Source organism: Muscardinus avellanarius, assembly GCF_963383645.1.
Source record: "Muscardinus avellanarius genome assembly, chromosome: 7".
Classification (NCBI taxonomy): Eukaryota; Metazoa; Chordata; class Mammalia; order Rodentia; family Gliridae; genus Muscardinus; species Muscardinus avellanarius.
In genome coordinates this window covers 26,253,191-26,266,835 of record NC_137793.1, presented here as the reverse complement: position 1 = coordinate 26,266,835, position 13,645 = coordinate 26,253,191, and positions in this window count along the sequence as shown.

Genomic DNA, 13,645 nt, shown 5'->3' with positions numbered 1-13,645 from the left:
TCAGACCTCAGAGGCTTTGAAGTGGAGGAGGAGGAGTTGTCTTTTTTTTTTCTTAATCTTATCTTGAGTATCATCACTACATCAAAGGGCGACCGGGTTGCCACTTAATTCTAGTTTCCGCTCTGCAAGGCCAAGTCCCACGATCCTGGGCAGGATGTTTTGTTGTTACAAAAGGCCCAGAGTTATCAGAGCCAATTCAGGGTTTCCTCCTGGAGATGAAGCCAGCAAGTGAGCTGAATTCTTCCTCGAACCTTTGGATCCTGTTAAACACAACCGTCGTTAGTAAAAAGCAGTGAAAAACCTTTTACTTAATAACTACTTACCGTCGGGGGAAGATCTGAGCTCCATTCCTATTCCTACCGAGGAGTTTAGGCGGTTTAAGAGGGAAATAAATAAGGGAGGGTGGATGGGGGATGGGCAAAACCAAAGAAGTGGAAATTTTGAGTTCGTCGGTGTTAATGCTGTTAGGCCAGGTATATTCTCTAGCTGGCAATCACGAGCTGCTTTTACTTGTCACCGATTTTTGTTGAGTAGTGAGATAACATTAGGAATATTTGTGATGCCCAGACCAGACCTAGATAACATCTTGAGGCTCAGCTGCCTTCTTGAAGTCTTCCCTGGCCCCCAGGGTTAACTCTGGACTGAGCCCAAATGTGACTTTTATCACATATAGATTATAATTCCCTGGCGGTTTTTCTGCTGATGTTTCCTTCTTGCAGGAGAGGTTAGAGGATACTGTGCACTGATTTCATCTAGACTTCTTTTATTGATGAAGCTTTTTTTCTTGAAGCAGCGCTGTCCAACATAACTTTCTGTAATGAAGTATTCTGTATCACCTCTATGCAGTATAGTAACTTCTGCTACATGTAGCCAGTAAGCACTTGAAATGGAGCTAGTACAATTAAGGCATTACATTTTTACTTAAGTATACTTGTGTGCTTAGTGGGTTCCACTATTGGACAGCACAATTCTAGACCCTGCTTTTACTGTACTCCAACGCAGCATGGTTTAGAGGTGTGGCATGGTTAGAGCAGGGTGGGTCACTGGCACCATGCCTTTGGAGACTGTATATCCCAGGTACTCTGCGATCCCCCTCTCTGTTTCTGCCCACCATGACTGATGGAGGCATATCCACCATGCCTTGCCATGGCAGTTTCTGCCTTGGAGCTGGTCAGTTATGGACTGAACCTCTGAGACTATGAGCATAAATAACCCTTTCCTTCTCCAAGTTGTTCCTGTTGGGTATTTTGGTCACAACAACAGAAAAGCTGACTAAAACAATTGTGAAATGTTTAAATAAAGTAAGACATATCTATCTCCTGAAACATTTAAATGTTTTAATGTTGAAAACTTTCAAGCTGGGCATGGTGGTACACACCTATAATCCCAGCTCCTTGGGATACTGAAGTTGGAGAATTGCAAGTTCCAGGCCAGCCTGGTCAACTTAGCAAGGCCCTATCTCAAAATAACTAAAAGGGCTGGAGGTATATCTCAATAGTATAATGCCCCTGGGTCCATTAACTGGTGCCAGAGGTAAAAGAAAGAAAAAAGAATGCTTTCTTCTAGCCTTTTGAAATGTACATTATTGCTACCAGTAGTCATTTTTTAGTGCAATAGCACACCAGAACTTCTGGCTCCTAACTGTTAACTGAATGCTTACTGATTAATCTATCTTTCTTCTTAAACTACTGGGAGTTCCCTCTGACCAAACTCCATGGCCTAGATCCTATTTTATTTACTCTAGTAGTAGGCACTGTCTACCACTTGGTTACCTAAACCTAACCCTGTTTACCTTCCCCCCCAACACACACACGTACTACCATCACCAAAGCCTTTACTAGCTGTTCCCTCTGCAGCTGCCTCCTTTGGGAGACTGGTGCTCTAGGGTTCTGCCCTCAACCCCTTCTTACCCATTGACAATTCCTTGGAAATTTCTTCCATGCTTATTCACCTCTAACTTCCTGGTCTTTATAAACACTGATATACGATAGCTCTCGCCTGTCCACTGAGAGAAGTCCACACTCTTGGGTATGGTGTGGATTTTTCTGCCATATTGTAAGGATAAGTGATGAGCATGTGTATTTGCATTTTTGTCTCTGTGGCCAAGAAATCCCAACAAGAGCAATTTAGGAAGAAAGGGTTTTTGGCCCATGCTTTCAGAGGTTCAGTCCATGGTTGGCCGCCTTCAAGGCAGGAACATCAGGGCAGTAGGGAAGTATGTGTGCGTAGTTGGAGTAGGGATAGATATAACCTCAAAGCCACACCCTCAGTGGCCTATGTCCTCCAGCTACATCCTACCTACCTATACCAGTAAATCCATTCAGATTAGTAATCAGTCAGTGGATTTATCCACTGATGAGGCTACTGACTCTTTTTTTTTTTTTTTTTTTTTGGTGGTACTGGGGGTGGAACCCAGAGGCTTTCTACCTCCAGGCTATACTCACAGACTTTTTTTATATTTTATTTGGAAACAGGGTCTCACTAAGTTGCTGAGAGCCTCACTAAGTAGCTGAGGCTGGCTCCGAACCTGTGCAATCCTCCTGTCTCAGCCTCCCAAGCGCGGGGATTACAAGCGTGCGCCACCACGCCCGGCTACCTCTGACTATTTCTACATTGCCAACACATGAGCTTTTCTGGGGAACATGCCATATGCAAACCATAACATCAGGTGATCTTTTGTTCATCTGTATATGCCATTACATAGCCAGGTATAAACTTAGTGAGGGTGTAGCTCAGTGGCAGAGCTTTCTCCTAGCATACACAGACGCTGAGTGTGATTCTCAGTGCTGCCACATAAATAAAAGCTTGTGGGATTTCTTCATTTAACCCAAAGCTTCTTTATGTTTCCTCTCCCAACACCTCCATTCCCTCTGTTTCCTAAAACTCCTGCTCTTTCTTTCTCTAGAATCTGCCAGGATTCTAAGCTTCTCTGCTCACTCCAGTCTGGTTGGTGTCCACTTCAACCAGTTCCTCAGCCCACCCCAATTCCATCATCTACACTGGAAGAAAACTGGGGAGAGGTTGGAAATCATTCCATTCACAGACCCCAATAGTAAGTCTTTGGTACAAGTTGAGTCGTTGAAGTTTGCTGCTGACCTGTGTCAGAATTACCCTATTCTTCCTGTCCTGTGTTGATATCACTTCATACTTTGTATACGATGAGATGGCAAGGTCTGGGGAGGTCTGTCCCCACCATGTCGTCAAAGGACTCAGTCTCCAACACTCAGCACACTGTCCAGAAGGTGTTTAGAAATGTCCACTCAGACACAGACTCTGCCCTCAAGCTTACAATTTAGTAAGGGAGAAATATGCAGCTTATTCTAAAGAGCATGGTAAACATAGAGAAAGTGTCTTGCATATGTTGTAACCTTTAAAGACAAAAGATTTTTAATAAATACTTGTGGAATTGCTGGACAAACAATCCCAGTGGTCTCCAGTAAGGAGGCACAGTTTTCACCTTGAGTCCTGAAAGATAAGTAGAACTTTGACAGTCAAGGAGAGGTGGAGAAGTAGGAGTATATATTCCAAGCTGAAAGAAATGTAGAAAGTGGGTGAGTAATGATTCAGTTTAGTAGGGACGTGGAGAGAACAAACTAGAAGAGCAGGAACAGTTTAAAAAGAGGCTTAAATGTCACATCAGTAGAGCAAACTTCATTTTGACAGTTTGTAAGCAGCAATAGAACATAGCTTTAGGGAAGTTCACCTAATGCTTCACAGTTCATTAGCTGTAGCCTAGATGCACATATTAGTCCTCCCATAAGGACTAAAAATTCTCCCATTGTTCAGTCCCTTCCCTCCATAGCTACACAAAAGAAAGTCATATAAGCCAGCCCAACTTGACATGAGTTTGCCAGTTTGTGTGCAGCCTGTTAAATACAAAAGTTTTAGCCGGGTGTGGTGGCGCGCGCTTGTAATCCCAGCATTCAGGAGGCTGAGACCAGAGGAAAGCCGTTCGCAGACAGCCTCAGCTACTTAGTGAGGCCCTCCACAACTTAGCGAGACCCTGTTTCAAAATAGAGAATAAAGCCGGGTGTGATGGTGTATGTGTGCGTAGTTGGAGTAGGGATAGATATAACCTTTTTAAATCCCACTAATTCATAAAACTTAATCTATTTCCATAAAAGTATGCTGGAACCCCTCTCCTCTCGAGCTCAGGGGATGCACCACACTGCAAACCCTGTGTAATACTGCAGCTGTAATGCAGTAGCAGAACACTGTATCCATGGTTTAAGGCATGAAATGGGAGCACAGGGCCAAAGCTCGTGTGTTCAGTGACCTTGTAATCCCAGCATTTGGGAGGCAGAGACTGGAGGATCGCAGTTCCTGGACAGCCTCAGCTACTTAAGCTCTCTGCAACTTGGTGAGACCCTGTGTTCAAAATAAAGAATATATATATATGGCAGGGGATGTAGCTCAGAAGTCAAATGTCCCAGGGTTCCATCCCCAGACCTGCAAAAAAAGAAAAAGAAGAAAGAATTAAAAATAGAGTGGGGTGGGGGGGCAGAGGTATAGCTTGATGGTTGAATGCCCCTGGGTTCCATCTGCAGACCCGCAAAAAAAAATAATAAAAAGACAAACGTTTTTCTTTTGCGGGTTACATAACCCCTTCAATTATTGACCCCTGTATCACCATTCTAGCTATGCCAAGTTTGTCAGTGTCTCATAAAAACATGGCAGTACTGAGCAGCAAGCCCAGAAATGTCCACACCTGGATTAGTCCAGTTGTGCCTTGACAGACTGGAATTACCAACTCGTCATCCTCTAGATAACATTACCTTATCTGTGCGTGGAACTTGACAGTTTGAGACACATTTTCCTTTCCTGGTCCCACTTCTATCTCGGTTCGGGGCCTCATTTTCCCAAGTCTGCATCCCGTGTCCTGCTTTTCAGCTTCTTAGCTACTGCCTGACCTACCCTTAAACCATGCTCCCATTGGTCACTGAACCATGCCTGACCTACCCTTAAACCATGCTCCCAAAGGTCAGGTCACTGAACACACGAGCTTTGGCCCTGTGCTCCCATTTCATGCCTTAAACCATGGATACAGTGTTCTGCTACTGCATTACAGCTGCAGTAATACACAGGGTTTGCAGTGTGGTGCATCCCCTGAGCTCGAGAGGAGAGGGGTTCCAGCATACTTTTATGGAAATAGATTAAGTTTTATGAATTAGTGGGATTTAAAAAGAAGATGGAGTTTCCAGGGCCGAGCTAAGTGATCTAAGTGCGTAGGATTTGGGGGACTCCTGAGCAGAGCTTTGCAAGCCTAATAGGATGAGTGGCACCAGGTGGTCTCAAAACAGGAATCATCAGTCTTCATGCATTCCCTGACAATACTTGGAGCACCTGCCAGTGGAAGACTTTAGAGTCTATATTTAGACCAGGAGCTGAGTCAGCAAGCTCTTCAGGAGGCAGCTGGCAAGCAGAACAGGAGTGCCCCCTACCTTGAGCTAGGCATTAACTTGTTGGATACTCATGTGATATTTGGGGAAATTCCCCGTGGCAGGGCTATGATATTAAGATAGTAGGTATTGAATCTGACTTCTTTGTATCAACTCACTATCTCACAACTCCCTGTCTCACTACTGGGGGATTTGGGAGAGGTGTCCCGCGAGCTGAACCCTCTTAGACAAGGATACGTGTCTGTGACCTACAGCAGCCAGGATACTAAGCGGTAGATCCTCTCAAGCCCCACCTGACTCGGCGCCCTTCACGCTGATTGGGTGGGATGGGGGTGGGCTGGCGGACCAACGAGGAGGCCAGGATTGGTTCCTCCCGGAAGAGGCGGGGCCAGAGCCCAGTTGGCGTTCCCTGGTGGCCCCGCCCCTCCGTCACCACGTAGGCAAAGGATCTGGGCGGTAGTCGGCGCGCGCATGCCTCCAGTCTGCCCAGCGACCGGTGACGCAGCCGGGGCGCGGCCGGCCACTGGCTCGCGGGAAGAGCGGCCCAGAGCGTGACCCCCAGGCCGAGGCGCCAGACACCTCCGCCTGCCCCTTCTCCGCTCCTCGTCCGCTGGTCTCGGAGTCCGGAGGAGGGTCGGCAGTCCGCCGAGGGGGACCCGCGCGGCGCAGAGGAGCTAGTCGCCACGGTGAGGGGCCGGGCGGGAGGACGGGGGTGGCGCGGAACGGCGGTTGTCTCCCTCCGCCCCGCGCGCCGCCCGGCAACGAGTGACGCGAGTGCTTGGCCCGGCGTGGCCCGTCGGTCCTCGCCGCTCCGCGCGGTGACCTTTAGGCCAGCGGCCCGCGGCGCAGACGCCTCGCCGAGCTGGCCCTGGGCGGTGACAGCGCGCCCGTGGGCTCGCCCCGGGGCTGCCGTCCGCCCTTGCCCTCAGGCGCTTGGCGAGGCTGAGACAGGCCCGGTGTGGGCAGCTGGCCCGAGCAGGCGCTGCCCAGGGGAGACAGGCCCGGCGTGGGCAGCTGGCCCAAGCAGGCGCTGCCCAGCGACCCTGACACGTTGGCCGGCCGGCTTCCGGGCCTGGCTGTGGGGACCGCGGAGACCTGCTCAGGTGCCACGTTCCTCTTCCCGTGGTTATTTGTGCCCAACTCCCGCTAAGTACCAAGCATGAACTCATAAAAAAGCAGCGACTTCCTGCTTTACCCTCGGAGCTCACGGTGCTCGCCTGAGGCTCTGGAAGGCCTGGCTGCTCTAACTCGTTGAAAAAGGACAGGGTAGAGGCGGGATGGAAAGGGCTTGCAGACCAATTTAAGTCCCTTGGAGTTAGGGCAGACTCGGGCGCCTCGTTCAGAGGCACTAAAAAAAGGCCATCTTGAGAAGAGTAAATCCTAAACACTGGGCAACTGCAGTTTTTTCAGACGTAGGAGAATTCTGACTTTCTCTCTTCTATGAAACTAATAGCTTCCTTTATTGAGTTTTACCAAGCAGAAGGATCAGACACCCTAAGTCCTCTCTTAAAAGTCACAGTTACTAATGGAAGCACCAGAACTTGAACACTTGCCTCTCTGGTTCCTCTAGACAGGTTGCAATTCCAGCTTAGTGAACCTTCAGTGTTTGCAGCACAAATAGAGGCTAGGTAGGGCTAAGGACAGGATGGCTGCAGATGGGTGCCCTCTGGTCTAGGAATCTAGTACTTGGGAGAACTTAATTACAGACTAATACAGTCCCATATTGCAGAATGAAATCTTGATCAAGAGGGACTGTATTATGATGGTGGTCCCAAAAGATTGTCTCTATCAAGACAATCCTTGAGATTTTGGGTAAACACACCCTAATGTTCACAACAGAATCACCTAAGGATGCATTTCTCAGGATTTATGCCATCAGTAAAAAATACACTACTATATATCATCTTGAAAAAGCATCAGGTGCTTTATGTATGTTCAACTCCTTGGTAGGCCCAGAGAGGGTAAGACTGCACAGTCCCTTCTCCATCCCTCTTCTGGGATGCTGTGGCCACTCTGGACATAAGTGTTGTCCATGTGTCAAAGGGAAAGAAAATACTTCCCAGATTTCATAGTAAAATCTCTATGCAATCAAAACTTCCAAAAGAATGTATTAGACTATCCTGGGCTTGGGCATTTATGGTGGGAAGAAGCTGTCATTTCTATTCCCATCAGCTCCTCAAACATGTCAGACTGCATCTGAAGTGGAAGGAGCAACTTGTTTTGAATTACAAAACAAGAGAAGAAAGTGAGCTGTGGCCATTCTGTTGGTCTGATTCCCTGTCCCATCATGACCCCCTAGGATTTAGCTGAAATCTTTCCAGAGTGGATGGGAATCACTTGCCTGTTACTTTTGCCAATTAATTGAGACTGAAGCTGAGTAGGGGAGTTGCTGGGGTTGGGGGTAATGGTGGGTGAGAGGAGTAGCCTTTCCTAGGACTGGTTATTTGGAAGAGACATGAATGAAGGGAAGGATTTCCCCAGGGGAAAGAACTGCACACACATGGAAAGGCCCAAACCAGGTGCCCAAATACCACATATACCTTTCTACCACACATCACCCATAGTGAGGAGTGGACCACTTCCTTCTATCTGATTCCAGAGCAATCTAGAGATGTGACAGAATCCTGAAGACAAGAGCATCCCTCAGTTTCCTAGGGATAAGGATACAGGGAGAATCCAACAGAAGAATCACTTCTAGATGCCACTATAACTAACTCCCCAGCCTCCCACCCCCAGGTCTTGTCTCTCTCTTTTTTTTTTTTTTTTAAATATAATTCTGTTTCCTGGGACAGTGATACAGTGCACACAGACTGAATTCTGGGGCCAGTGTCCCACCCCCTTGTCTCATGGCCACACGTGCTTCCCACTCAGCCATAACCAGGCATGTTGTCACTGTTCAGTGAGCTGCTTCAGGTCTGCTAGGGCCTCCAAGAAGTCATGGGACTGTTCTGGAGAAAGTGAGAGACAGTCACTATCCTTGCTATCCTTTTTTTGTCCCTGAACCCACCTACATGTGAGTGCTGGATGACCGGACAAGCCTGTGTGGGAACCTCACAGCATATGAGGGTATTGGACACTTCCAAGGACTACTGGGAGGATGAAAGGGACATACACACAAATAATGAGTCATTATGTGTTTATTTGCTTGTAACACTGGAATGGCTTTATCCTCTGATAGTAGCAGCAAGAAAGGTGTTGCACAAATCACAACCCCAAGTTCCAGCCAGTTCTCCTAGATGGGCGTTGCAGATAGCCACCTTCCAGAAGAGCAGGCAGACTCCCTGGGATGAGATGGTGAGGGGCTAGAGCCTTGGGAAATGAAACTGCTCTCCTCCATGATTACAGAGGCCCTAAGAGTCAGGAGATTTCAGCAGCCTTCTTCCAACCAAAGCCCCTCAGGGACATGAAGTGGGCCGCCCCTCCTTTGTAGATTGCTCTGGGATTTAAGAAGATCTCGTAGAGGAGCACTATCCCACAGAAATAAGATGTGAGATGCATTTGTAATTTATTAAAATAGGTGAAATTTTAATAATATGCTTTATTTAACCCAGTATGTCCCAAAACATTGTCATTTCTACATATAATCAACATTAAAAAATACTGAAGTGATATTTTGCATTACCTTTTAATACTAAGTATTTGAAATGAGTACATTTGAGCAGCCAAGTTCTCACATTTCAGGTTTCAAGTGCCACAGGTGGCTCATGGCTACTACTACAAGCAGTGCAACTCTACACTTCTCCCAACTTTACTTCTTTCAGCCCAGACTAGTTTTACCCAACTCTGCAGTGGGTACAGGTGGCAAAATGATCCCTTGCTTCTTGTGAATTATAACTTTCTTGGGGCTATGGTCCCCAAGAAAAAAAGTGTTGGATGGCAGATAACCAGGAAAAAAAACCTTTCCATTCCAGCTGAAAGACACAATGCAGAAGGAAAAGTCTCAGAAGGAAAGTAGATTGTTAATCAATGTTTTAAATCCTGACTAATTCTGATACCTCTGATTTGTAATTTCTGATCAGTTATATGTAGTTATTAAGTATCTGTAATATAAAGAAAAAATGATATGAAACAAGTTTATTTTGAATCTTATGATTTTTAATTTTCCATTTGCTTACATTCTTATTCTTAGATTCATATTCTGTTTTATTTGTTTTATGGAGTACTGTAAGTATTAAATACTTGAAATGTACTAAAACACTGTAAAGTATTGAACAATTAGAACTTTTCACTAATTCAGTTACCTCTTCTCCTTTTACAAGCCTTCCTGTACTTTATTCTTTCTTTCCAAATTAAAAGAAGTTTGGCAGCATAACAACTTCAAAATTTACACTTACTCAAGAGGGTGATAATTAGGATGGTCTAGAAATTATTACTTTTGGACCCAGTATTTTTTTTTTTTCAGATTTTCACCCCAGACACAGCTTTACTTCTTGTGTGAGCTCCAGCATGGGGTGAAGTACACAGGAGAGACTAGAAGGACCCCTCTGAAACCGAAGCTCCAAACTCGCACCCTACACCAAAGTTTCTCTTATTCCAGGTCAGTAGGAGGGGGACATGTTAATCTTTGTTTGTATACCATTCATGGGTACATATTTGTGTTTGTGCACTCTTACTTTTCTTGGGCCTGTGCTTGGGAAACAAGCCTGAGAGTGAGGATGGGCTTCCAGAAACGGGCTGAGAGGTGCCATGCCTCTTGGGCACCCCCAGGTGAGGCAGAGCACTGCTCTCTTTGGCATTTGGGATCAGCCACTGGGCCTCTAGGGTTTTATTCTTGCTGAGGGCAAACATTCCCTTGAACTGATGTGCAGCTGGAATCAGTAGCCCAAGTGACAGGAGTAAAAGTTCCCTCTGGAGGTTCTCAGATCCCTGGGACTGGGGCAGTGAAGCAAGTGCAGAATGTCTGCTCACAGCTTGGACACCCAAGCCTTTCCTGAAAGTGTGAAAGTTGGATAATGCTTCTAACTTTAGGCAGTACTTTTTGTGAATTATCCACACTCCTTCTCACAACCGTTTCTTGGATCCTGAGTTGCTTTCTCAACTTTGGGGTGGAGTACTTGTTTATCAGGTACTGTCTAAAGCTGAGAAACACTTTTGGGGGTTTCTCAAATATCCTCCCTTGCCCAGGTTCCAGCCCCTTGAGCCCTTTCCCAGCTGCTCTGGGCTCATTTGTGCTTTATTCCTCTCTGTCCTTCCAGGCTGGATTCATTGAAAGGACTCAGGAAAGGGAGGAAGGTGTTGCCTTATTATGGGCTTCAAGGAGTTCTCATTACCCCTCCCTCCTTGATTATTTCCCAAGAGGCATCCCCAGTCTACCAGGAAACAGGCTGGGCATCCGTCCTCCCTCTGCAGCAGTGTTGAGGGGTCCTGGTTCCTGCACTAAATGTTAGCTGTTGCCTGAATCCATACTGTCCCCTTCTATAGGGCAGCTGTGTCCTGGCCCTCCTGCCCTTTCAGGTAGTACAAGGATACCCCCCACCTCCATATTTCTGAGATTCCTTAGCTTTGCTTTCTTTTGAGGAACAGGCTCCAGGAGACAGTCACCTGAAGAAGTTACAGGCGTGTTCATGCTCCTGTCTGCACCGCGCAGTGGTTGAAGGTGTTGCTTGACTCGGGGACTTTCTCCCCACAGGGCTGACGGTGCAGGGTGGTGCAGGGTGAATCTGGCCACAGCCTGTCTCTGGAATACCGGCAAGGCCTCGTCTGTGAGAAGGAACCCTGGAATCCACAGAGCGTTTCTGAGGCTTCCCCCTCTTCCCTCTGCCAAGTTTTCTCCTGGCCTTAAGAAAACTAAAAGTTACCTGCAGAGCAAGGAGGCGGACACCAGTGTGAGTGGCACGTTTCCCTTTGTCACCATGTTTGCTGCGTCAGGGGTGGCGGTGGGGAGGCCCTACTCGTGCAGCGAGTGTGGCAAGAGCTTCCAGTACAGCTCGGTGCTGCTGAGGCACGAGCGTGCTCACGGCGGTGATGCCTGCTTCCGGTGCCTGGAATGTGGCGAGCGCTGCGCAAGGGCCGTCGACCTCCGCGCGCACCGGAGGGCCCATGCCGGCCAGACACTCTATATCTGCAGTGAGTGTGGCAAGAGCTTCCGCCACAGTGGTGGGCTTGACCTACACCTGGGCGCGCATCGGCGGCGCACCCGGGCCTACCCTTGTCGTCTCTGCGGAGGCCGCTTCCCTCACCTGCCCGCGCTGATGCTGCATCGGAGCCGCCGGCACCCGCCGGAGCAGCCCTGCCGTTGCCCACTCTGTGCTCGCGTGTTCCGCCAGAGTGCGCTGCGTTTCCACCAGGCTCGGGCACACCCCCCAGTGACCACCTCTGTCCCCTCCGCTGGCCCACTGCACCACTGTACACAGTGCCCGCGGGCCTTTGGCAGTAGCGCTGGCCTGCGCAGTCATGCGCGCGTCCACGTGGTCCGGAGCCCTGGCAACTGCGTGGCCCCGCAGCTCCGCACCACGGAGACTCACCAGTGCAGTGTGTGTGGCAAGAGCTTTGCCAAGAGGTCCACGCTAAGGCGACACCTCCACACGCATTCGGGCGAGAAGCCTTTCAAGTGCCCAGACTGTGGCAAGGGCTTCCTGGAAAGTGCCACGCTGGTGCGCCACCGGCGCACGCACACAGGCGAGAAGCCCTACGAGTGCAGTGACTGCGGGCGCTGCTTCAGTGAGAGCTCCACACTGCTGCGCCACCTGCGTAGTCACCGCGGTGAGCGGCCACACTCGTGCATCACTTGTGGCAAGGGCTTTGGGCAGCGGTACGACCTTGTGGTGCACCAGCGCATCCACACTGGGGAGAGGCCCTACCCATGCCCTGAGTGTGGGCGTGGCTTCACTGACCGCTCGGACCTCACCAAACACCTGCGCACGCACACAGGAGAGAAGCCCTACGGCTGCCAGCTGTGCGGCAAGCGGTTCGCATGCGTGTCCAACCTCAATGTACACCTGCGCAGCCATGCCGGCCACAGGCCGCACGAGTGCCCAGAGTGCGGCAAGGCCTTCAGCGTCGCTTCCAAGCTCGCGCTGCATCGGAAGACGCACCTGGGCGAGCGGCCGGCAGAGTGCGCGGAGTGCGGCAAATGCTTCAGTCACAGCCGGTCCCTGGCACAGCACCAGCGGGCTCACACACGCGCACGTGCCTCAGCCACCGCCACTAAGGCAACAGGGGGTTCGGCCGTCATCTTCGCAGAGTCAGCCGGACAGGAAAATCCAGAGCTCTTGTGCCCTCGTTGAGAGGTTTCTGTGAAGGGGTCTAGGCAAACACCCTGCTGCGCCTAGGGATGAAGGGACAACTCACAGGTGGCTAGGGAAGACAGAGACCCACTGGCTTTTGTGTTGCTGGCAGTAGCCCTGTATTTGCCCTGCTTCATTGTCAGCTCCTCCTCACCCTCTCTCTCTGCATTTCTCAACCTCCCATTTTAGGTACAGGTGCTTGGAGTCAGGGAGCCCCAACCATGTACTAGATGGCCTGGTTGTGTCCTGTTGCGCTCTGGTGTGTCTTTCCTGCTTTCTTCCTGTGTTCCATCTTCCAGTTTCCTTGGGCAGCGTGCACCTCCTCTGCCTCTTTACCAGCTCTTTCGCTGTCCCACCTCCTCAGGTCATGATCACAGATTTGGCGCTTGCCAGCCCTGTGGTTTCTTGCCTTTTAGTTTCATCTGTTAAGCTCCATGCTGCTTTCTCCCTTTGTTTGAGATATATCAGTGTAGATGTGGGAAATTTGCAGGCAGAGGGAGAATGTGAGTTTCCTTCAGTGAAGGGCATCTCCATACCAAAAGCTGTCTGCTTCCTGACAGCCAGCCCACCCGTGTGAAATGGGCAGGGCCTCAGCATGACCACCCAGCTGTGCTCTGGGCAGATCAAGATACCTCTTAGAAGCATGTTCTTCAGCCAGGTTGGGGACATCTGCTCTGGGACCCAAGCCAAGACCACGTGGGTCCACAGCGCCCAGGACTGCTGAGTGGAGCACGAGAATGTCACTTTTAAACCAAGCTTGGGGCCAGGGGAAACAGTTCCACAGAGGGAACTGGGGTGTTCCCAGTGGGCAAGATGGAGCGTCTCCTGGAATTCAGTGCCTGTACTTGTGGCTGGTGAAATAAAGAATGGTTTATGTGGGGTTTTGGATGCTAAGAGCCCCCTTTTTCACACCTGAGACTGCTGTCTTCACGGATTTGGGGAGTGACCCCAGAACCAGGTTCTCATAGTTATAAAGACTCATCCCTTCCAAGGCAACTCAGCCAACCTTTCCATATGCAG